Here is a 26,203-nt window from a genome sequence, read left to right on the forward strand (position 1 = left end):
TTTGGTGGCTTATAGGCCTGATCCACCAGCTCAGCATTCTACAGGAATTGCCTTTAGCACCTGGCTCCAGCTGTTTCTTTGATGGTCAACAACTTCCTCTCTGAGCCACCAGCCTGTAGCAATCAGTCTTGGACAAATTAACCCTTCTCTCTTACGTCCCCTCCTATATCTCTGTAAGTACCCAAGCAACTGAACAGCAGGAATCTAGAGGAAGAAATCCTTGGAACATCTCAGACCCTTCCAGGTGGTACTGAGAGTCACAACGGGACTGCCTTGCGACACAAGAGAGGCTTGATTTTCAAAGAAATTTCGTGTTGGTTTAAAAATGCTTCTTTAATAAAGTGCTTGCATTTTTCACTTTTTAGCCCTTGCTCTTGTTAGCAAGTCCATTTGCTAAACAATTTAATGTTTATATAACTAACAGTAAATGGGTACTTACTAGGTGCCAGGCACACAATGGGGGCACTGCCACTGCGTTTATTTTACAGATAAGAAAATGGAAACTGAGAAGTTAGCAAGGTTACCCAAGGTAACATAGCTAATAAGCGGTCATGTTGGAGTTCAAGATCACATAGGTATACCTGGATCCAGAGCTTACTAAAACCGTGGCTTGTGAAAATGCAAAGGCCCACACCTAGACTTACGCTAATTTTCAGGGGTCTTACATTGCAATGGCTTTTTACCTCCTCCTGATTCCTATAACGTGTTATCTTATGTTGACCCACACCTGAGATTTGCATCTCTTTGAGTTTTACCACAAATCACCGACAGGAAACATTGATTAGCGGATAGAATTTACTGAGGATTTCGTGGAGGAGGCAGAGAAGGGGTTTACATTACTGTGACACAAATGACTTTAATAGTCAACACAGATGTTACCATTTTAAAAATATCCACCCTTTGCCTTGGCATTGGATGAACTACTCATCTCAGCCTTTTTTGCCCTCGTGGCCTCTCCTTTCTTCTCTTCCTTTCTCTTCTTTCTGCAATTCTCTTTCAGGAGTAGGCAAGCAAGCAAGAAAAACTGCGAATCAAAAAGCAAATATCTTTCTTTCTTTTTTTTTTTTTAATTTTTTAAACAAGCAACTCTCTTCTTCCTCTGAAACTTTGGTGTCAGCCAAAGCTGAGGCCCTCAATGTCTTATCTTCTAACACAAGTAATTATGGATGAGTCCCTTCCCCTCCTGCCCTCCCCCAAAAGCATTCACACTATGAGATGAATACAAACTTTCTAATTTTATGATCAGTAGATGGAGTTCTCAGTTCACCGTAGAGTTTGAGCTCTGACATCCTACACCAAGCTTCTCCTCTGCGTGGCTACTTACATTGCCCTGCCCCATCTCATAGTTTTTCAGATGGAAAGGTTCAGGAAGGGAAAGAAGAAAGGCAGATGGGGGGAAGGGGAAGGGAAGAAAGGGAGAATGGGTGCAGAAGGGGTCTGCTTTTTTAACTTCATATTTTTGGGGGACTTACTTTGCCTTGGACTTCTGAAATGCCAGTTTAAGGTTTCTCCTTAAAAATGCCTGTCCTCATTCACTCCATTTAAACTCCTTATCTCCACATGCTTTCCTTTTGCTTTAACTCGGATAATGGCCTCGAAAAATCTAAAAGCAAAGATATGTGTGGAGGGAGGAGATTTTGAGGTTAGGGAAACAGTGTTAACTGCTTTCCTTTAAACATCTTATATGCTACAACTTATAGGACTATAAAAGAAAAGTTTCCTTGAACCTGATAAATAAATGACAAGCAATAGGATATATCGGAGTATATGAGGAAGCCATTTGGTATAAAACTAATTCGGCCTGGCCTTGTTTTTCCAAAAGGGCCTGAAGTTGAGCTCGCATTGTGTATCTGCTTTAAGTATTTACTATGTCCCAAAGACAAGAACAGTGCCCTTAAAGATAAAGTAACTTCCCCCACATCGGCATTTCCTTAAGGAAAAGCATCTCTTCTTAGGCTAGGGATTGATTGCTGACCTGCTGTGACCACCCAGCTTGAGACCACCGACCTACTACCTGCTGTGTTCATCAATTGCTGTGTGAAGTCCTGTGCCAGCTAAGCATCTCATGACAATTGTAAAAGGGATATTCCTATCACATGTGAAACATGCTCTTTGTTCCAAGACAGTATATAACCACTCTGTATACCACACTTCTTTGGTGCCCTTCCTTCCTTGGGGAAGGAAGGCCCTGGGCTAGTCCTCAGATCTGGCTTATAATAAACTCACCCCAATTTTGATTTATAGATTGGTTATGGATTATTTGCATCAACAAACCTTTTTTGAGAGTAGAGGAAAAAGACATAGTTGAAACATCTAGCACATGTATATTTCCAGTCTTTTTTCCTAAAAAAGTGATTTCTTTAAGTTCTAGAAAAAAAGAGCTCAGATTATTAATTTATAAAACAAGGTCATTGTTTTGTAAGGTTATAGGGTCACTTTCTTACTCATTATTGATTGTGGATTATGATCCAAGGCTGTTACTGTCTCCAGAAAAATTGGGGGGTAATTGTAAAATTAGCCATGTTTATCCTTCACATTCAATTTGTTTGTCAATTTATAAATGGATTAATTTTGGTTTGATTGGGTCTGTTTTCTTCAGAGTGAATTATTGTTGGATATGCTAAAACTCTTTCTGAATGTCCTGTATCCGTAGATTCGGTTATTCAGCATAATTAGGTAATGAGGAATTTGTAGCTTGTCAAATATTTTAAGTAATTATTACCGTATATAAAACATAGATAACTGATCTTCCAAGAAATAGTAAATTCTTTTAAAACTAAATTACAACTAATCTAACTTCTATAATAACAAATTGAGTGCTTATTATGCTATCTACAGTAGATTCTTAAATGAATGCAAAATATATGAGACACAGTCCTTGTCCACAAGGCACTCACAGCCCGAGGGAAGCACACAGTTCATCTCATTTATACATACCCTGGTGTACGAAGATGCTCTAGGAGCACTGAGGACTAAGAGATTCATTTGGCTTGAATGGTTTGAGGGGATGTTGGTTTTACCTGGGAAGATGAGTAGTGTTTGGTTGGCAGAGAGAACAAAACGGGCATAGTGGGTGGAATGGTGCAGTATGGAGGTGAGAAATTGAGGAGTATGCCTAGAAAATGGCTAGTATTCCAGTGTGGCTGGAATGCAGTTATGCTGGGGCTGGTGGTGGGAGATAAGGCAGGAAAGGTAAACCAAGGCCCAGTTGCAAGGTCAGGAGGCTTTAAATGCAAAGCTAAATAGTTGGCACTTTATTGTGAAAGCCAGTGTTTCACCAAATATGAGTGTTTGGTAGACTTTGAAATTTTTCCCCAAAAGACAGTGGACAAATGAGTTTGGGAGATGTCCTCCTCTCAGGCATTCACAGTACACAGTGGCACAGTAAAGGCTCAGAAAAATCCTGGAGTAGAGACTTATTTTATCTTGTTTAACATAGTGTTTCCCAAACTTACTTAACCATGGAAACTTTGCTTCTGGAATCTTTATTAGTATGTCAAGGGATACCTGTGTTTCATGGAATGTGGTTTGGGAAAAACTTCAGCTGTTGCTGTAAGCAATGTTTTAGAACATAAAAGTGTTTAAGTAGAACAGCAGCATGATCAGATCTATATTTTAGTCAGGAATAAAATATAACCTTCCTTTGATTCAGATTATTCATGTATTTCAAGATATTATAGTACATTGAGGCCACTGTTATTAGCAATAATTATCAATGTTTTGGATATATTTAGAAGTATGGATTAATAAATCTTTCTAGTTAATAGTATGAAGTTTAATGGAATCCAGTATCCCAATATATGGGACTTCTCTGGAGGGATTCACTCTATTCATGACAAAATTAAATGCCTAGCTGTCACTCCAAACTGATACTTTAAAAAAAAAAAGCCGACAATCAGATTCTCTGACATATTCATTAACCATAGACAAGGGAACAGCAAAATTTGCTGAAAGAAATGTAAATCGATTCCATTGTCCTTAAGAGGGAAGACAACACAGAATAAGAAGGACGTTTTGACACTTTTTTAAACAGATGTTCCTTTTCTGTGCAGAAAAATGTCTTTTTCTGGTGAATTGTACTGACTTGTCTGTTTTGCTTAAATCTTACTTTAGTAGTATATGTGATTTAATGTTGGTCAAGATGAGGACATTTCTTAAAATCTCATTTGAAGCCTATACAAATCTTGTCTTTTAAAATGATCTTTTATAAAAAGGAAGAAGAGTATATTATGATGTCTTGCATTCTAATAATTATTATTTTTAAAAATGAAATTAGAACACTCCTGCTGAGTAACTTTCTATTGTATTAAGTCTTATTAAGAAGAATTGTACATGACATTAGTGAAAAACTATTACCCCAAATATAAAATGTACATATAACAAAATCCTGAAATAACATGGTTATAAGGTAATCATGTCTTCAATCCTAATTTCCAGTACTAACATTTTGAGCAATCAGTTGTGTTTTTGCACATGTTCTTCTGGGAAGGTGCTTTTCCTATTCTTCTCATGGCTGGCTTCTTCCTCTTCATTAGGTCTTCAAGATCAGATAATCAGCTTTGCTTGGGTGAGGATATCCATGAGCTGCGTCTTCAAGGATAAGTAGGAATGTATCAGGGGTATAAGGTGGGAAGGTATGAAACATCCTGTGGTTGGAGTGTAGTGTGTGTATGTGTGTGCAGGTAAGTCAGTTAAAGATTAAACTATAAGGATAGACATCAACCAGGGAGGACTTTGTATTCAATTCTACCGTCTTTGTCAAGGGCAAATAGGCTGGGGAAAATTATTTGAATTTTAGAAAGATCACTCTGATAGCAGTGTGGAAAACTCATGATAGGGGAGGGTGGGGCAAGACTAGAAACAGAGGTAATTGTTAGTATGTTATAATGATGTTATGGAGATTAAATTATAGGGAACTACATCGTGACAAATAAAAGTGGAGAAGGTGGAGTGAGATGACAGATGAAACAGATACAAGTAATTTCACTGAGATAAGTTGACAGGATGAATATGGTGTTAGTGGGAGAAAATGGAAGACAATAGAGATTATTTTCTAGTGGTATTTCTAGTGTTATTTCTGGACTTTAATGAGTAACCAGATTGTAGTGCAATCATTCGAAGTGAGAAATGTAGGTGGGTTACTGAACTTTAGGGGAAAGATTTTCAATCAGGATATGTATAATTTGAGTTTGAGGTGCTGTGAAAAATTGAGATAGATCAGCGATTTTCAAAACATGGTCTGTTGATGCCTGGAGTCTCTAGGACCCTTTCAAAGGGTCAATGAGGTCAAAATCATTTTCATAATAATACTAAGACATTATTGCCTTTTTACCTGTGTTGACATTTGCACTGATAGTGAAGAACAATTGTGGGTAAAATTATTGGTGCCTTAGCATGAATAATGGGTGCTTACCAAGGCAATGGGGCCAAATTGTAGGGCTGCTGTTATTGTGGTATTTATGCCATGCACTTGCAGCTTAAAATATTCTAAGTTTCATTTGAGAATGTCCTTGATGAAGCACTAAAAATTATTAATTTATTTAATTTTGACCCTTTGGTACACATCTTTTTATAATCCATTTACTAAAATAGAAAGTATGCACATTGACTTACAAAGTTTTTCTGGGGGAGAATCACTTGTGTTTGAATTCTGAGATGAACTATGTGCTTTTTTTCATGGAATATCATTTTTACTTAAAAGTAAACTGACAGAAAAACTATAAGTGTTAAGAATTGAGTCTTTGGCAGTTATGTTCTTGAAAATGAATGAAATGAGCTGTCACTTTGAGAAAAATAACTGATAATATTTTTTGCTAATGTTAAAATTGGAGCTTTCAAGCAAAAAATGAGAATTTTGAAAAATTTGTATTTATTACCATGAGCTTGATGGTTTCCCAATACTTAAAGGCTTTTCTAATGAGATTGGTAGTAACATTAAAATATGGTTTAAAAAAATATTGTATAGGGCTGGCCCCGTGGTTTAGCGGTTAAGTGCGCGCGCTCCGCTGCTGGCGGCCCGGGTTTGGATCCCTGGCGCACACCGACGCACCGCTTCTCCGGCCATGCTGAGGCCGCGTCCTGCATACAGCAACTAGAAGGATATGCAGCTGTGACATACAACTATCTACTGAGGCTTGGGGGGAAAATAAATAAATAAAAAATTAAAAAAACAAATATTGTATAATAGAATGTGCCAGCATTTGGAAGATCTATATAACTAAGTAAATGAATATTTTTAAATAACCAGTCTATAATGTTACAAAATCATGCAAGATAGACCAATAGATTTTTTCAGCTAATGATTATTTCATTAGTTCTGTCAAGTCTACTGATGAGCCTTTCAATGAAATTCTTTATCTCTGATATTGTGTTTTTTTAAATAAATTCAAATATTTTCTTTTTTTTTTTGTAAGGAAGATTAGCCCTGAGCTAACATCCATGCTAATCCTCCTCTTTTTGCTGAGGAAGACCGGCTCTGAGCTAACATCTATTGCCAATCCTCCTCCTTTTTTTTTCCCCCAAAGCCCCAGTAGATAGTTGTATGTCATAGTTGCATATCCTTCTAGTTGCTGTACGTGGGACACGGCCTCAGCAGGGCCGGAGAAGCGGTGCATTGGTGTGCGCCCGGGATCCGAACCCGGGCCGCCAGTAGTGGAGTGCTCGCACTTAACCGCTAAGCCACGGGGCCGGCCCTAAATTCAAATATTTTCATTTGATTCTTTTTTACAGTTTCCATCCCTCTGCTGAAATTCATATATTCATGCATGCTGTTTACCTTTCACAAGATCCTTTAGCATATTTACCTAATTATTTTAAAGTCTCTTGTCTGATAGTTCCAATGTCTGGGTCAGGTCATCAGATTCTGGTTCTGTTAACTGTTTTAACTTTTAAAAATGAATTATTTTTCTTTTATCTTTTGAAGACAAGTCCTTGTTTTCTCTTTTTGTGTGTCTTGTGATTTTTGTATTGAATGCTAGACATTATGTATAGAACAGTAGAGACTGAGATCAATGGTATTTTTGCCAGAAAATAAGCATGTTATTTTTTCTGCAGGACTCAATGTGGGGGCTTGAGTCAATTTAGTAAAGATTGTTCTGGGTTTGGTGTTTGCCATTGCTATTATTATCTTCAGTGTACCATGGTCTTCAAATTTCTCTGGTATTGGGCTGCTTTTGCCTTCAGCTTAGCGTGGGGACTGAGGTGCCAGCGGATTTTTCTGTGCGTGTTCACCTTCAGCTTTCAGGTGTCCTTGCATGCCTGTGCCACAGAAGGGATCTCTCCATGCCCTTGCTGGTACCTCAGTGCTAGGCTTGTAGTGGTGATGAGGAGGTTCTCTGTTGTCCTAGTCAGTCTTGTGAAAGGATTGTGTACCTAGATCTCAGAGGTGGGGCTTTCTCAGCGTTCCTGCTCCTCCTCTCTGTGGCAGCTAAACTCAGTCTTATCTCTGTGGCTCGTCTTGAGTAGGAGTTTCGCCCCTAACCCAGCAATAGCAGACCTCTGCTTGGTATATATGTTGATTCCTGGAACCAGGATGGTTTCCTGCCCATCTTCAGGGGAGAGAGTTTTTCCTTCTGTCCTTCCCTCAGATGCAGTGCATCATTGCCTATGCTCTGGGAGCTATAGTGATTGCTGCCCCATCCCCAGCAGCTTAAGGGTTTTGCTTCTCAGGAAAGAAGTGTCCAGGGAAGCAAGCAGGAATTCATGTCTTTTCCTCCAGCAGCAGCTGACCACCTCCTGCAGTCCTGCACCACTGAGGTTGGTTCTTTTTGGTCTCCTGCCTTGCCCCATTCCTTCATGTGAGCACTCAGAGGAAGTCCAAGAAAAAGAGCTCACAAGTGAGTGTAGATTCCTCTTGTGTCTGAGCCCTCCAGCTATTCCAGACTGACATGCTAGTCCACACTTGATCTTTAATAATTAATTAAAAATTTCACTGATTTCTTCTTATCCATGTGTTTAGTGGCCACTTCTTCCTATGCTCTGCCACAGGTAAGACACTTTGTGTATTCTGTCTTAGAGAAACTAGTCTCTACTTAGAATTTAGGTTACTTGGTTGCCTTGTGAACTTAGCTATCTAATGGGATCAAAAAAGTTCTGATTTTGTGCTTTATCTGATTTAGTGTCTCATTGTTAAGATGGGAGTGAATTTCTCCAGCTTTCTACATTCTCAAATCAATGGATTTTAATGTAAATTAAAATTATGAAAAGCTAGTTGATATGAGTTCAGATTTCATATTGCAGCTTACTTTTAAGAGCCTACTACTTGTTGAGTTTTGGTGTAGTATTAAAAAAGAATACTCACAATTACCTGAAAGAACTATTTGACTACTCCTCACTTTTCTAACTAGTTATCTGTGAGGCTGAATTTCTTCATGTACTTCAACTAACACAATAATATATCACAGCAAATTGAATGAAGAAGAAAGGAGAATCCAGCTGTCTTCCATTCAGCCAGACATTAAAGAATGTGCAAAAAAGTAAAACAGTACCACTCTTCTCACTATTTTTATTCTGAAAAATATAGTTTTAAAAAATAAAAACATTATTTATGCTAGCACGTTATGGATTTATTATTATTATTTTAAAATGAATTAATATTTTATAAAATAAATATTTTAAAATAGTAAATATTTCAAAAAATTCTCATTTTTAATCTCAAATATGGTAAATATCTATAGCTACAACCCACATAAACAATAGCTCTTAGGGATTCTTAATAATTTTTGAGAGTGTAAAAGGTTCAGTTCCTGGGATGAAAATATTTGAGAGCAACTGAGATAGATAAATTTAACAGCAGCAGGATATATGGGTCTGGAGCTAAGAGAGAAAGATGAGGCAGAGACATTTACATGGGAGTGAATAGTGCATGGTTTGTAGAGGAGACTATGGGTATGGAAAATATTATACAGAGAGAGGGTATAGAGTGAGAAAAGAAGAGAACCAAGAATGGACCCTGGGTAACACCAATATTATGGCCTAGTGGAGGAGGAGGAATAAGCATGGAATCCTGGGAAGGAATGATCAGGAGAATATAGTGTCATAGCAGTCAAAGGAGTAGAGTTTGAGAAGAAAGGGATGGCTTAACTGGGTCAATCAATGCCTTAGTGAAGGAAATGTTCCTCAGATCCTCACTTTGACATATTTAGGGGGTGATGAGGTCATAGGTAATAAGTCCCCTCCAACATCCCCTAAGCCATTGGATTCATTCCTGCATACTCTACAAAGAAGTTCTAGCATCTTAATTTCATCTAATGTAGGCCAATGTGGAGTCTGTATTCCAGTGAACTAAGTGAACTGGTAGAAACACTTTTAGCCACTTGAGCTAAAACATTGGCTCCAGAATTATTTATTCAGGGTGCCCATATCAATATATTTGTTTCCTTGAAACTCTGACATTTTTAAGCACTTGATTCCAGGCAATGAGTCTTGATATGTGCAGTAACTTTTGCCAGTGCATGCCATGAGCTATCATTATTCCATTTTTCACTGGCAGTGAGATTATTACCACCTTCAAATCTGATCAGCCCATAGATTTGATTCTACATTCCTATTTTTTGAGGTTCTGTTTTCTGGTATCAAATAGAAAAGCCACTCTCTACGGCCCAGATTTGAAAGTTTTAGGAGAAGGAATTTGAGGTTCCTACAGTTGTTGGAAGAGCAGGAGAGCAAAGTCAGGGAAGTTGCCACTGGCAATTTTAGCATGAAACACAGAAGTGAGTACATCTTAAGAGCTTACCAGGGACCTGCTTGTGAATGTCATAGCTCCTGGCTGAACCTGCCTTTGGAGAATAATGGCCTCTCCTTTCTCCAAGTCTCAGTGAGTGACAGGATCCAATTGGGAAACAGAGGAAAGAGGATTCTGGGAAATGAAGTTTCCAACTTTCCCTCTGCAGTGCAGAGAAAATTTTAGAAGAGAGAGATGGTAATAAGTAATTCAGCACAAGGCATGAAGTGTTGGGTCACACTGGAAGATCTGGTAAGATTCAGAACCTGAGAATATGCACTGGAGTCAACAGTTAGAGTTTACAAGCAAAAAGACTTGGGGAACATTATTGCCTAAAGACATGGTTGCATGTTGAGGTTCAAGCCAGGCAGAGGGCAAAACAATTAATTATTGGCCATGAAGGCGCCATGATGTATTCCAGAGCTAACATTCTTAGCTCCATGACCTAACCTAAACACTGTTCAAGGCCTCTTTTTTGTTCCTCCAAATGTTAAGCCCAATATTCCTTTTGCCTAGGATGCTTTCCCGTCATCTCTTCATATGGCAACTGCCATCTTATTTTTTAGATCTTAGCTCAGAAGACTTTCCCTCAGAGAGATATTCTCGTACTACTATAACTAAATGTTCCTATACTCTATCACAGTGCCTTGTTTCCCTCAGAATTTCAAGCACAATGAACAATCGCTTTATTTAAATTATTTCTTTAAATGAGTTTTATCATTAAATATAAGATGAACAAATAAAAAAACCCTTAAGGAAGAAATTTATTAGTGGCTAGCAGGCCGGTAGAGAAGCTATTTGAGTCATGTGACTTTCCAGGATACAGCAAATCATAACATTTTGGTAGCTGCTACTCTACTTATAGCCAGCCCTGGTGGTCTAGTGGTTAAGATTCAGCACTCTCACTGCCATGGCCCAGGTTGGTTTCCCAGTCAGGGAAGCACATAACCCATCTGTTGGTTGTCATACCGTGACAAGTGCGTGCTGTGATGCTGAAAGCTATGCCACCTGTATTTCAAATACCAGCAGGGTCACCCATCGTGGACAAGTTTCAGTGGAGCTTCAAAACTAAGACAGACTAGGAAGAGGGACCTGGTCACTCACTTCCAAAAAAATTGGCCATGAAAACCCTGTCAATAGCAGCACTGTATAGCACCAGAAGGTGAGAGGATGGTGCAAAAAGACCAGGCCGGGTTCAGCTACAGTGGTTGCTAGGAGTTGGCACTAACAAAAACTCTGCTTATCCATATGGATAAATATAATCTTCTGTTTGTTCATATGTATGTAATGAGTGTATTGTTATTATGTTCTTAGTTTAGAGTTTCAGTTAATTGCCAGAAAGCTTGTTACACGTGGATATGTTAAGGACCATATGATCAAAATTCCTAAATTGCTAATTTGCTTTTAATTCGTCTTACAAGTGTTTTATGTAAATCTAATAGCTCTTCCAAGTTTTCAAGCTTCCAAGCCACATTGGTATTGAATTTACATGGCAATTAGATAGTGGCTGCCATTCTCCTTTGATGCCCTTGCCCATCAGGCTACGTTGGCAAAGATTATAGTTGTGATATAATAGTTCAGGTTATTTACAATCCATTTTATGGAAGTAAGCATAAATGAAACTATAGAATAAAACTGTTAATCTATAGATTTCTTTAAAAAGCAATTCCCTATTTGCCAGCATGTATTATACTACTTAGGTTGGTGGGAATTTGATTTACATTATTGTTAGTGGTGGGGGCAGAACTTTCATCTATGTTACAGACTAAGAGTATGATAAACTTTTATTATATGTATTTATTTCCAGAGACAATACATGGTAAAGCTGAATCCATAGAGTAAAGATTCTCCTTCTATAGAGTCTAGGTTCCATTTTTTTCCTTATTAAATGGCACTCTACAGATTATGTTTCTTTACAGAATCATCTGTTCGTGTGTGTGTATAGACACACAAACACACAGTGTAGTATGATTTGATATTGTTGGTCTTGTTTGGCTATTATTTCTCCTTTATCCTCCTTTGCTTCCCTTCTCAATTCCTTCATCTAATCAGTCACCAAACCCTATCCGTTGTACCTCTGCCATGTCTCCCAGACAAATCTTTCATATTTGCATCTCAGCTGTGTTAATTCAAGTCCTCCTTGATGATCTCTTTCTTGGAGGGCTGAAATAAACTTCAAACTCTTTTCCTTGATTTGTTTCTTTTCTTGAATTTGTTTCTGAGCCGAGGCTTTGCTAGGTGGATGACCTGGGGTGAGTTATGTAGTCTTTCTAGGTTCAGTTTGTACTTTTGCAAAATGGGCACAATCATTGCAGCTTCTTATGTTTGTTGTGAAAAGTAAATGAGCTAATGTATGTAAATACTTAGCACTTCATAAGTTCTCAATAAATGGAAGGGAAGGAAATGTTTTCCATAATATGATCTACCTTTCCAGCTTCATCTCCTTCCATTTTTTCAAATATAGCCACTGCTGGAGTCAAACTAGACTCCTCATTATTCCCTAAATATACCCTATGTTTACCGGCTGCCGTTTCCCTCTGCACCTGCTGAAATCCAACTCAGGGTTTAAAGTTCAGCTCACATGCCCCCTAAACTCACAGCCTTCACTGATTCTAACGATTGGAAGTAATTTCTCCCTTCTCTGCACTTGCACAGTCAGGCCTTGTCCTTTCTCTAGCCTGTCCCCATCCTAGCTATTCTGAATGTCCCCTGAGTTGTCCACAAGCTCCTTTCTCTTCTTTCAACAAATTAGAGGGTATCAGAGGAATGCATTTAGAACCTTCGTCCTGAGATCCAACACACTGCAGAAATGGATGTTTCCCTTTGCTTAAGGGTGGAGAGGCTGTGCACTTCCAAGACATCATTCTGTGATGACTGGCTCCTGCCCCAATACCAAATATAGAAGTCAGCCTATTGTCTAGAGCTTTCTTTGTCCATGTCCAGTTTCGTCTGTTTCTCCCTTGGTACCCTCTCGTATCATGTATTCTTTCAGCAACTCCCCTAGGTTTCTTTTGGTCTTAATCTTAAAGTGAGGCTATCTTTTTTCCCCGCTCTTCCAATTCTCATTTTTATCAAACTACTGGGTTAGTAATTAATTACAGTAAATGCCTCCTATTGTGGCACTTCTACTTGACTTCATCAGTTAGAATTTCTGTCTAAGGGAATAATGACCATAAACCCTAGCATTTAGCTGAATCTTTAATACTGTTAGTTGTTTTTTCTTGCCCTTGAACTATCTAATTCGTCCCAGGGATTTACCCTTCCTCTGCTTCCCTGAATTCTTCCTAATTAGAACTAGACTTTTCCTCCCTCTAGGCCCCATCTTCTTTTTTACTTACATTATTTCCACTCACCTGGGAATTTTATACCAAACATTTAGGAATAAGCAATCTGTATACATTGTACTTTCCATGTACTGGATATTTATCATATTCAGTCCCTATTTATGGGCAGTAATGCCTTATAACTCCTATTTATTATAAATCCTTTGAGGATAGGGACAAAATATTGAGCATCTTTATATTCCACACAGTGTCTTCCTTAGTGCTTTGTGTGTAATAGGTGTTCAATGAAATAAATGTCTAATGAATGAATAGAATTGATTATGATTATCACTTGGATTTGAAGATGTTCATTGTGTATAACATGGAAGTATTTCGTTTGTTGCTGTTCTTTCCTTTACTTTTGTTTTCTGGTTAACAAACACTTGGTTTTGACCTAGAGTTCTTCAATGTAGGTACAGAGACTTTCAGGACTGAGAGAAATTGCTCTCTGCCTCGTCCTTCAAGTGCTCGATGGGAAAAGTCCATACTTGGAATAGTCATTTCCTTTCTACTCCCTACGTGCTAAGGCTGAAGCAGGTGGCGACAGGCTGCCCTGGAAAATCCACTGGGGGCTGCAAGACAATGATGTAAGGGAAATGTCAGGTGACTTATAAAGTCGTCTTCAAAGGAATCCCACTGCAGCCTGATACACAGTGCAGATCTTGCTGGTCCTCCAGTCAAGCTGTACCTGCTCATTTGAGGGATACCAAGTAGTTCTCTGGAGAGACTGACCTGCTCATTTGAGGGATACCAAGTAGTTCTCTGGAGAGACTGACAGTGTCAATTTGTCAGGTTTCATAATAAAAATGCTTGAAACTCATGCAGATTTTATCCAGCTTTTTAGCTCAACAGTGATATCTATAATGACAGGTAAATTAAGTGGACTGGAGAGAAGATTATAGCCAAAAGATGATAATAACAATAATGAAAACTAATACAGTGACTAAACAACTTACTGTTTTCATGCCAGCAAGGAAGCAAATTTTTGATATTGTTCTAGGTTTAAGACAAAATTATGGACTAGATTGTATATTTTTTCTGTAATTTTGTTTTGTATTCTTTCTTTCTCAAACTCCTTTATTTCCTATTTGGGTGTGTGCATTTATTTTTTACCTTGCTAAGAATTTTTGAGGATTTAGGGCTTGAGATTCTTTTGAATCGTTGCGTAGCATACAAGTTAGGAACTGCATTCTTGGCAGGTGTAAGTTAGTGGGAAACTAGATTGCGTTCTTTTGAATTTACTATGAAAGCCCTTTGTATACTTGTATGTGCATGCACCAGTTAGAGTTTGTGGGCTTTGTGCGTATATCCAAGGAAATGGAAACTTTTAAAAGAGAAAGAAAAGACATACTGGAATCATAACAATATAAATATTCTAAATGAATAGAAGGTTCTTAAATGCCAAAGTAGTATGTTATATCTTATGCTTTAGTTCAGCATGGTCTGAGGTTGAGAAGAACAAAGGTTACCCAATAAAAGACTACTTTCGAAAGAGATCGAGTGATCTGCCTGGGGAGAGCCAGGGCTCCAAGGGTTCAAGTTGCTGTTACCTGAGTAAAATCTTCCCTGTTTTCACATTTTTGAAGAGCATTAGTCAGTAAGCCTGCTCGCAAATCTTAGACCATAAAGTGAATTCACCAGCTGATATTTCAGCTCACAAATTAGAGAATGCAGTCAACTTTCCATTGATGGAGGAGGTATGTTTTGAAAAATAAATTTGCACAAAAGCAAAAGAAACCTATGCTATCTACCTATATTATCCAATATAGTCTTTCCTTTTAAAATACGAACCAATACCTAAGCATCATTAGATATTTAGGAAATGCAAACAACACAAAGGAGAATAACCAAGATGAAAAAGACAGAAAACTGAAACCAGAAAGAAACAGGGGTAATACAGGTTGCTGAAAACCAACCAACCAAGCAAACATTTCATGAATAGTAATTTATATCCTTAGAGAAATTTGTGAAGGCGATATACCCATAAAGCAAACACAGCTTTTATAAAAAAAAGATCAATTAGAGATTAACAAAATTTTAAAAATTGGAAATTTAAAAAATATGTTTGCCCAAATAGAAAAAATCAGTAGAAAGTTGGAAAATAAAATCAATAAATTTTTCAGAAGATAAAGAATAGATAGAAAATATGATAACAGATTTAACAGACAAGAAGTATTAATCTAGAAAGTCTAACATGCATCTAAAAGAAGAAAGCAGAAGAGAAGAAATAAGAAATATGAGAGCTTAACTTAGACCTGAAGAAAGACGTGTCTTCAGATTAAACGTGCCTGCTGAAGTCAATCAGAGTGAATATCTTTTAGGAAACACACGTAATATATTTCTGCGAAATTTCTCAACAAAGGGGATACATAAAAATTCCTTATAACTTCTAGAAATAAAAAAAAGAATATGTACAAAGGAATAATAATTAGATTAAGACCAGATTTCTTTCTCTTCAATAGCATAATGTACTGGGAGTTCGGATGGAATGTAATTTTGCACGTAGAGTTCCATACCAAGCCAAAATATTAGTCAAAGATAAGAAACAATAAAGATGTTCTACAGTGTGTAAGAATTCAGAAACTCTTTCTACAACCAACCTTTCCTCATGGGCAGGGGAGAAGAGAACTACTTGAGTATTATTCCAAGAGCAGGAAATAAAAAAAAATTCAAGGAAAAGGGAGAGTATCTGCTAGGAAACAAAAAACCATTCAAGAGTATAATAAAAAGGAATCCCTGTATAACAGATGCACAGCAGTTCTGGAAAGCAATCCGTCCAAATTAGAACGAGAAGTCAGAAGGCTACTTTAAGAATATCTTTAAGAAGAATAGGATATGATTTCTTCAATGGATAATATAATTAAAAAGTGAAAAGTTCTTAATATAATAAAAAGACATATCTATTGCAACAAGAGAAGAAAGCAAATTGAAATTCAAATAGAAGAAACAAATATACAAGAAAGTCATGGCCCAAATTTGTAGCAAATAAAAACTAGGTGATTTTGAGCACTTGGAGGAGTGAAAGGAAAGAGAATCCATTTGATCTTAATGTGTGTAACATTCTATTAGGATCAGGGGTTAAGTGCATTTTCCTTTTTCTGTGGGTCTATTCAATTAGTTAGTTTTAGAATTAATAGTAATTACATAATCATCATGTTGTAAATACTGTTTCTTAGGTTCTGATTTTACAAATGAAGCACTGGAATTTTAATTTTACTTACAGAATGGGATGTGAATGTTGTAAACCTTGACAATATGCATCTGATGGTAAAGCTGACAGGTGTCAGAAGGTGGAGAGAGGAAATTAATGTAGAGTGGTATTTAGTAAAATGTTAAGAAACAGTAGCTAAAGTTGAAAGAGCAAGATAGAAATTTAAGTATTTAACTGTATAGGGCTAATCAGTGAAAGAATAAAAATTAAAAATACAACCAATACACCTAGGTTGTGAGGAGTGGGCAGAGGAGGAGGGAAAATGGGAGTGATATGTGGGAGCTACGGCTTAGCAGAATCAGTTGGTACCATACCTGATCCATAGAGAAAGTAAATGGAAAAAGTTGATAAACCAAGTGTGATGTTAATTTTATGTGTCAGCTTGACTGCTCATGGAGTACCCAGATATGTGGTCAAACATTATTCTGAGTGTTTCTGTGAGGGTGTTTTTGAATGAGATTAACGTTTAAGTTGGGAGACCATCAGCTCTCCTGGGTGTCCCCACTTGTTGACTCACGCTGTAGATCTTGGGAGTCACCAGCCTCCACAATCATGTGAGTTAATTCCTTATAATAAATCTCTATCTATCATCTATCTATCTATCTATCTATCTATCTATCTATCCAGCCTACTGGTTCTGTTTCTCTCAAGAACCCTGAGTCATACACCAAGAAATAGAGGTATATACAATCCTTTAGAATTATGGTGATACCACCAGAAGATCTAAAAGCCAAAACAAGGACTTCTAAAGAATGGGACTCAGAGAAAGGGATTTCAGTGAGGATACTAGACTTTTGTGCCATTATAATTTATTTTCTCATGTACATGCATTATTTTATAAAAACAGTAAAATACTGAGCCTAAAGAAATATATGTTTTGAAATTATGAATTTTATTCCCAACATTTTTGAAATATTGTCTTTCAAAGTTTTAATAAAAATTTCACATGAAATTTAAGGTGTTTGAATGCTAAATGTGTAAATTCATAAAAACACATACATTGCAAGACTGAGAAAAAGTTGCAATTCAAAGTAGTGAACTTGATTTACAAGGCACGTACATAATTAGATTTCCAGCAAGGTTGGACAAGTGAACATTTCTGAAGGTGTTAATTGTTCATTTCTCTTAGGTACATCAGCTGTTTTGCAGGAAGAGACCAATTTTGAATAAGTGGCTTCTCTTATTAAACCACATTGTATCTAAGTGCTATCAAGCGATAGTTTTATGGGTCTGGAATGTAGTAAGAGAGCTGAACCTGAGGGAATGAAGATTTCAGGGTGTTTTTGCTGTGTCGTTAAGTGTCAGATATCATATTTAGCATAGTAATATGGCAGATTTGAATAACAAGGTCAGTATGAAACTGTCAGGAAAAACATGAGTTAGCAATATATCAGTAAGCATTAGACATGGATGCATCATGGAAATTGAAATGCTATAAAAATTGGCAGTGGACTGTTGATAGGTATATTTCTGATGTGGTACTTCTGTACGCAAGTCCAGAATAACTGTCCTCCCAGAGGGCATGGAAAAGCTGGAGCAACTAACTCTCTTGGGAATCTGGAAGTCTTCAAGTGGTGGATTCCTGATACTACCTGAGTCAAACCATAATATCTAGTGGAAATACTGGTATGCCTGTAATCCTGGGACCTCTTACCCACTTTAGGCACCTATGAAGCACATAATGGATTTCAGTAAACATACAAAACCTCAGGGAAATTCTGGTGCCATGCCAGCCCTAGGAACTTGAATTTGTAAGGCACATCCATGATCAGATCCTCCAACAAGCCTGAGCGAGAAAACTCCTAAGGAGTTAGTTGTTCACTCCTCCTAAATAAATGGACTATTCTGGAGTTAGAAACTGAATAAATTAAGTCACATTAATGTAACTCCTATTCACTCACGTTGTATCCAAGTGCTATAAAGCAATGATATATGGCCTGGGGAAAGTGTGATAATTTCTATTGCTGTGAGGAGAGGTCGCTGTGAGGTGTTAGGAATGTTCCACCTTAGACCCCAGGACTTGCTGGTCAGGAACATGCCAAGTTGCACATGAAAGGGACTTGTTATGACCTTATCTTGTACCCCTGATTCTGCCTGCCCTAAGCTAGCGTTGCCTCATCTTCTAGCTCTTACACAAATGCCTAGTTTTCTTGCATCCAGCCACAATTCCATTAGCTCTGATCCCAGAGAGTCTGGTGTTAGAAAATCCCGGTTGTGTTTAAACAATTCTTGAGGATGCTATTGAATCTTTTATAGCAAAAGACTAGGAGATTTGGGGTGAAAAAAACATTACAAATATGAATGATAAAAGCTGAATTTTTACTGCAAAATTATAGTATTAAGTAGCCTTCCTGAACACAGTCAACAATTATGTATGTGATATGTTACTGTTCATGGTGTTAATTCCTCAAGATATCAATCATTCTACTCCCAAATTTCTTCTGACAATGCCTGCCACTCCCGTAGCTAAATTTTTGTGCCCTTTCTTATTTTAAAGGACAAGATGAAACTGACTATGAAAAAAAGGCTGTTTGCATAGGCAAGGGTGGTAACATTGATTTTACTTCATGGTGATATATCTGTTCTAGGGAGAATGGTCATATGATCTAATCAAAATTCATACTGAATGCAAGCTCCTTTGAGAATTAAGAACTATTGTAAAGGAAAATATTGCTTTATGAATATCACTATTTCAGTTCCCTGGTTCTTTCACATGTTGGGGAAACAAAGCATTTAAGAAATAGAGTAGGGAGTGACGTCAGCATCATGGCGGAGTGAGCTTTCCCGTGAATTCTTCCCCCACAAGATACAACAAAAGCAACAGCCACAGACCAACAACGGAATCCCAGACAGTGGAAACCTAGAGCGGAGGGATCCACACTGCCGCACATCTGAGAGCGGAACGTGCTGGGCCCCCGGAGGAAGTGGGGAGAGGTAAGGAGAACTCCGCTCCCTCCCCATCAGATCAGCGATCCCGGTCCGCGTGGCTCCCAGAGAGGGGGGAGGGGCGGCCCTCGGCCGGGAAACCGTGGCTCTTCGGACTCTCTCAGCCAGTGGGAAACTCCCGCACAGAGGACTCAGAGGAGCCACAGGGCTACCATCAACATCTGAGCACCCCAGAGAGCGGATAAAGAGGGGCAAACGAGAAGCCTCCCACGTCAGGGACCCAGAGGGCAAAAGAGAGAGCTCCCCCCTCCCCGCAACCCGGAGTCTGCAGCTCGACCAGACCTAGCGATCCGAGGCAGACCTGAACAAACTGGACTGGACCCGTGGATCGCAGCGGGAAAAAAAAAAAAAAAAAAACTGCAGATCGCAGCAGAAAAACTGGGGCAGAGCACAGGGGCCTTAGACTACACAGCCCTTTACCACCAGACAGTGGCGGCAGGTGGAAATTGCAACCAGAGACTTCCAGGATGAGGAAAATCAAAACCAACACAGGAACCACAATGCAAAAATATATGAAATCACCAGACCAGAAACAAAATGACAAGCACCCAGAAATCAACCCCGAATACACAGAAATCCATAAACTAAATGACAGAGATTTCAAAATAGCTATCATAAAAACACTCAACGAAATACGAGACGACACAGACAAACAATTCAATGAGATTAGGAGTTTCTTCACAAAAGAGATTGAAATCATAAAGAAAAACCAATCAGTGCTGATGGAGATGAAGAACACAATGGAGGAGATAAAGGAGAATCTGGAATCTTTAAAGAACAGAGCTGACAATATGGAGGAAAGAATTAGTACTTTAGAGGCTAGGAATACAGATATACTCCAGATGGAAGAAGAGAGAGAACTAAGACTAAAAAGAAATGAAGAAAGACTCCGAGAAATATCTGACTCTATTAGAAAATGTAACATAAGAATTATAGGTATTCCTGAGGGAGAGGAGAGGGAAAGAGGAACAGAGAGCCTATTCAAGGAAATAATAGCTGAAAATTTCCCAAATCTGGGGAAGGAGCAGGAAATACCAGTAAGCGAAGCCAACAGGACACCTATATATATTAACAGACAAAGGCCTTCACCACGACACCTAGTGGTAAGGCTAGCCAGGGCACACGACAAAGAAACAATATTAAGGGCAGCTAGACAAAAACAAAAAATAACGTACAAAGGAACTCCCATCAGGCTCTCAGCGGATTTCTCAACAGAAACTTTTCAGGCTAGAAGAGACTGGAATGATATATTCAAAATACTAAAAGACAAAAACTTTCAGCCAAGAATACTCTATCCAGCAAAAATATCCTTCAAATATGATGGAGAAATAGTAACTCTCCCAGATAAACAAAAGCTAAGGGAGTTCATGGCCACGAGACCCCCACTACAAGAAATACTCAAGAAGGCCCTCAGGCCTGAAAAAAAGAAGAGAAAGGGAACATAAAGCTTGGAGGAAGGAGAAAAGTAGGTAGACAAAATCAGAGAAATAGTAGATCTTTACCGGAATAGGTTAGCAACCACTTAAATACTAAACTCAAAGATCAAAGGAAGAAATTCACCAAAAATAAATTTAACCTCATCACTGTAAACACACAGCCACAACACAAGATAGAATAAGGTATAACAAGAGCAACTTAGAAGGGGAAGAGGAAAGTGACTGAATTGACTTAGTATAAGGAAATAGGAGGCTATCAGATAATGGACTATCTCATACACAAGATTTTTGCCCAGACGTCAAGGTACCCACTAAACAAATAATCAAAGCAAAACCACATATGATAAACAAAGAGAAAACTAGAAGAATCATAAGACAGAACAACCAAACTGAATTGGCAGTCCAAAACAAATGGGACAAGAAACAAAGGAAATGCAAAAGAACCAGAAAATAAGTGACAAAACAGCAACATTCAGCCCTCATATTTCAATAATTACCCTAAATGTAAATGGATTGAACTCTCCAATCAAAAGATACAGAGTGGCAGGATGGATTAAAAAGCAAGACCCAACAATATGCTGCCTTCAGGAAACACATCTTAGCACTAAAGACAAGCACAGGCTCAGAGTGAAAGGATGGAAGACAATACTCCAAGCTAATGGCAAACAAAAGAAAGCAGGTGTTGCCATACTCATATCAGACAAAGTAGACTTCAAGATAAAACAGGTTAAGAAAGACAAAGAAGGGAAATATATAATGATAAAAGGGACACTCCATCAAGAAGACATATCACTTATAAATATATATGCACCCAACATAGGAGCACCAATGTACATAAAACAACTATTAACAAACCTAAAAGGAGAAATCAACAACAACACAATAATAGTAGGGGATCTTAACACCCCACTTACAACAATGGATAGATCATCCAGACAAAAAGTTAATAAAGAAATATTAGACTTAAATGAAAAACTGGACGAGATGGACCTAGTAGACATATACAGAGCACTCCACCCAAAAACAGCTGACTACACATTCTTCTCAAGCGCGCATGGAACATTCTCTAGGATAGACCATATGTTGGGAAACAAAGCAAGCCTCAATAAATTTAAGAAGATTGAAATCATAACAAGCATCTTTTCAGACCATAAGGCTATGAAACTGGAAATGAACCAGGAAAAAAAAACTGGGAAAGTGACAAAAATGTGGAGATTAAACAACATGCTACTGGGCCGGCCCCGTGGCTTGGTGGTTAAGTGAGCGTGCTCCACTGCTGGCGACCCGGGTTCGGATCCCGGGCTCGCACCGACGCGCTGCTTCTCCGGCCATGCTGAGGCCGCGTCCCACATACAGCAACTAGAAGGATGTGCAGCTATGACACACAACTATCTACTGGGGCTTTGGGGAAAAATAAATAAATAAAATCTTTAAAAAAAAAAAAAAGAATACGTTTAAAAAAAAAAAACATGCTACTGAACAACCAATGGATCATTGATGAAATTAAAGGAGAAATCAAAAACTATCTGGAAACAAACGAAAATGATAACATGCCATATCAAACCATATGGAATGCAGCAAAAGCGGTCCTGAGAGGGAAACTCATAGCGATACAAGCCCACCTTAACAAACAAGAAAAAGCCCTAATAGGCAACCTTAAATTACACCTAACAGAACTAGAAAAAGAAGAACAAACAAAGCCCAAAGCCAGCAGAAGGAGAGAAATAATAAAAATCAGAGCAGAAATAAATGATATTGAGACCAAAAAAACGGTAGAAAGGATTAATGAAACAAAGAGTTGGTTCTTCGAGAAGATAAACAAAATAGACAAACCCTTAGCCAGGCTTACTAAGAAAAAAAGAGAAAAGGCTCAAGTAAATAAAATTAGAAATGAAAGAGGAGAAATTACAACGGATACCATGGAAATACAGAGGATTATAAGAGAATACTATGAGAAATTATATGCCAACAAATTGGACAATCTAGAAGAAATGGATAAATTCTTAGACTTATACAACCTCCCAAAATTGAACCAAGAAGAAATGGAGAATCTGAATAGACCAATAACAAGTAAAGAGATTGAAATAGTAATCAAAAACCTCCCAAAAAATAAAAGTCCAGGACCAGATGGCTTCTCCAGTGAATTTTACCAAACATTCAAAGAAGATTTAATACCCATCCTCCTCAAACTATTCCAAAAAATAGAGGAAGATGGAACACTTCCTGAATCATTCTATGAGGCAAACATCACCCTGATACCAAAACCAGACAAAGACAATACAAAGAAAGAAAATTACAGGCCAATATCGCTGATGAACATTGATGCAAAAATCCTCAACAAAATATTGGCAAACCGAATACAACAATATATTAAAAAGATCATACACCATGATCAAGTGGGATTTATACCAGAGACGCAGGGATGGTTCAACATCCGCAAATCAATCAACGTGATACATCACATCAACAAAACAAAGAATAAAAACCACATGATCGTCTCAATAGACGCAGAGAAGGCATTTGACAAGATACAACATCCATTTATGATAAAAACTCTCAATAAAATGGGAATAGAAGGAAAGTACCTCAACATAATAAAGGCCATATATGACAAACCGACAGCTAACATCATACTCAACGGGGAAAGACTGAAAGCCATTCCTCTGAGAACAGGAACGAGGCAGGGCTGCCCACTCTCACCACTCATGTTCAACATAGTACTGGAGGTTTTGGCCAGAGCAATTAGGCAAGAAAAAGGAATAAAAGGAATCCAAATAGGTAACGAAGAAGTGAAACTCTCACTATTTGCAGATGACATGATTGTATATATAGAAAACCCTAAAGAATCTGTTGGAAAACTGTTAGAAACAATCAACAACTACAGCAAAGTTGCAGGGTACAAAATCAATCTACAAAAATCAGTTGCATTTCTATATGCTAATAATGAACTAACAGAAAGAGAGCTCAAAAGATAATACCATTTACAATTGCATCAAAAAGAATAAAATACCTAGGAATAAATCTTACCAAGGAGGTGAAGGACCTATACAATGAGAACTACAAGACATTATTGAGGGAAATCCACGACGACATAAAGAAATGGAAAGATATCCCATGCACGTGGATTGGAAGAATAAACATAGTTAAAATGTCTATATTACCTAAAGCAATCTACAGATTCAATGCAATCCCAATCAGAATCCCAATGACATTCTTCACAGAAATAGAAAAAAGAATACTAAAATTTATATGGGGCAACAAAAGACCCCGAATAGCTACAGAAATCCTAAAGAAAAAGAACAAAGCAGGAGGCATCACAATTCCTGACTTCAAAACATACTACAAAGCAATAGTAATCAAAACAGCATGGTACTGGTACAAAAACAGACACACAGATCAATGGAACAGAATTGAAAGCCCAGAAATAAAACCACACATATACGGACAGCTAATTTTCGACAAAGGTGCTAAGAACATGCAATGGAGAAAGGAAAGTCTCTTCAATAAATGGTGTTGGGAAAACTGGACAGCCACATGCAAAAGAATGAAAGTGGACCATGTGCTATCGCCATTCACAAAAATTAACTCAAAATGGATCAAAGACCTGAAGGTGAGACCTGAAACTATAAAACTCATAGAAGAAAATATAGGCAACACACTATTTGACATTGGTTTTAAAGGAATCTTTTTGGATGACATGCCTACCCAGACTAGGGAAACTAAAGAAAAAATAAACAAGTGGGACTTTATCAGATTAAAGAGCTTTTATCAGACTAATGAAACCAGAATCAAGATGAACAAACAACCAACCAGCTGGGAGAGAATATTTGCAAAACATACATCTGACAAGGGGTTGATCTCCATAATATATAAAGAACTCACACAACTGAACAACAAAAAAACAAACAACCCGATCAAAAAATGGGCAGAGGAAATGAACAGACACTTCTCCAAGGAAGATATACAGATGGCCAATAGGCACATGAAAAGATGCTCAACATCACTAATCATCAGGGAAATGCAAATCAAAACAACACTAAGATACCACCTCATGCCCGTTAGAATGGCTATAATCACCAAGACAAAAAACAACAAATGTTGGAGAGGATGTGGAGAAACAGGAACCCTCATACACAGCTGGTGGGAATGCAAATTGGTGCAGCCTCTATGGAAAACGGTATGGAGATTCCTCAAAGAATTAAAAATAGAGATGCCCTATGATCCAGCCATCCCACTACTGGGAATCTATCCAACGCACCTGAAATCAACAATCCAAAGAGGCTTATGCACCCCTATGTTCATTGCAGCATTATTCACCATAGCCAAGAAGTGGAAGCAACCTAAGTGTCCCTCGACTGATGAGTGGATTAGGAAAATGTGGTATATATATACAATGGAATACTACTCAGCCATAAAAAAAGACAAAATCGTCCCATTTGCAACAACACGGATGGGCCTGGAGCGTATTATGTTAAGTGAAATAAGCCAGAAAGAGAAAGACAAACACTGCATGATCTCACTCATATGTGGAATATAAACCAACACATGGACAGAGAAAACTGGACTGTGGTTACCAGGGGCAGAGGGGGTGGGGGGTGGGCACAAGGGGTGAAGGGAGTCATATATGTGGTGATGGACAAACAAAAATGTACAACCCAAAATTTCACAATGTTAGAAACCATTAAAACATCAATAAAAAAATAAAAGAAATAGAGTAAATTAGTGTGAAATTTTGTCAAGTGAATCCTATTTGAACAACCAAGGTTTTTTCCTTTGGTACTAGAATGGTTTTCTAGCATCCCCCTCCTCAGTCCCCTGCCCCCCATTAACCGTGCCTTCTCATCTAGACATAGGACCTCTGTGACCCGTCATCCCCAATGTAGGAGCCCAACTTCTTTGATATACACTCTCTGTTTTCTCCTTACCCATCAATCTTTCTTGTTCTTCATCCTTTTATCCTTTTTTTCCCGGTGCCATAAACACATCTTGCTTCATTTATGGTGAAGGTATCCAGACCTGAAACTGAAAATATTTAGTTGACATAAACGAATTAACCAACTTGTATTAATTGAGCAAATACTGGCACTGTATCAGTGCCTGCCCCTTAAGCACTGATTCCCAAACTTGAGTCCTGGGTTTATAGGTAACTGTAAAAATCACATTGTGCATTGAACAGCTATTTGTAATTCAAAATGTTTATCTGAAATAGCACACTTTCCTATTATAGGACTGCACAGGCTAACTAAAGCAAAATTTATTTTTGGCTGGAGATATATTAATTCCTGTGGTAACACAAATGATCTCATATGGATCACAAGCTTCAATTGTACGCGTTTTGGGACTATCTTATTGCAAATTTAGTTGATAACATCGTTGTATAATAAAAATGGGGAAATGCATTAATTATTACTTAGTACAATTTGCTTTGGTACACATTATGTTTTAAAACATGGAGTTTGATGTGGAAGGGATAGTAAAGAGTAAAAATGTGATAAAAATATTAGTAAATATTAGTTTTCACACTTTGTTCTATAGAGAGTGAAGTGGGGATACTGAGCACACATTT

Source organism: Ceratotherium simum, chromosome 8, assembly GCF_057802395.1.
Source record: "Ceratotherium simum simum isolate JZ-2026a chromosome 8, ASM5780239v1, whole genome shotgun sequence".
Classification (NCBI taxonomy): domain Eukaryota; kingdom Metazoa; phylum Chordata; class Mammalia; order Perissodactyla; family Rhinocerotidae; genus Ceratotherium; species Ceratotherium simum.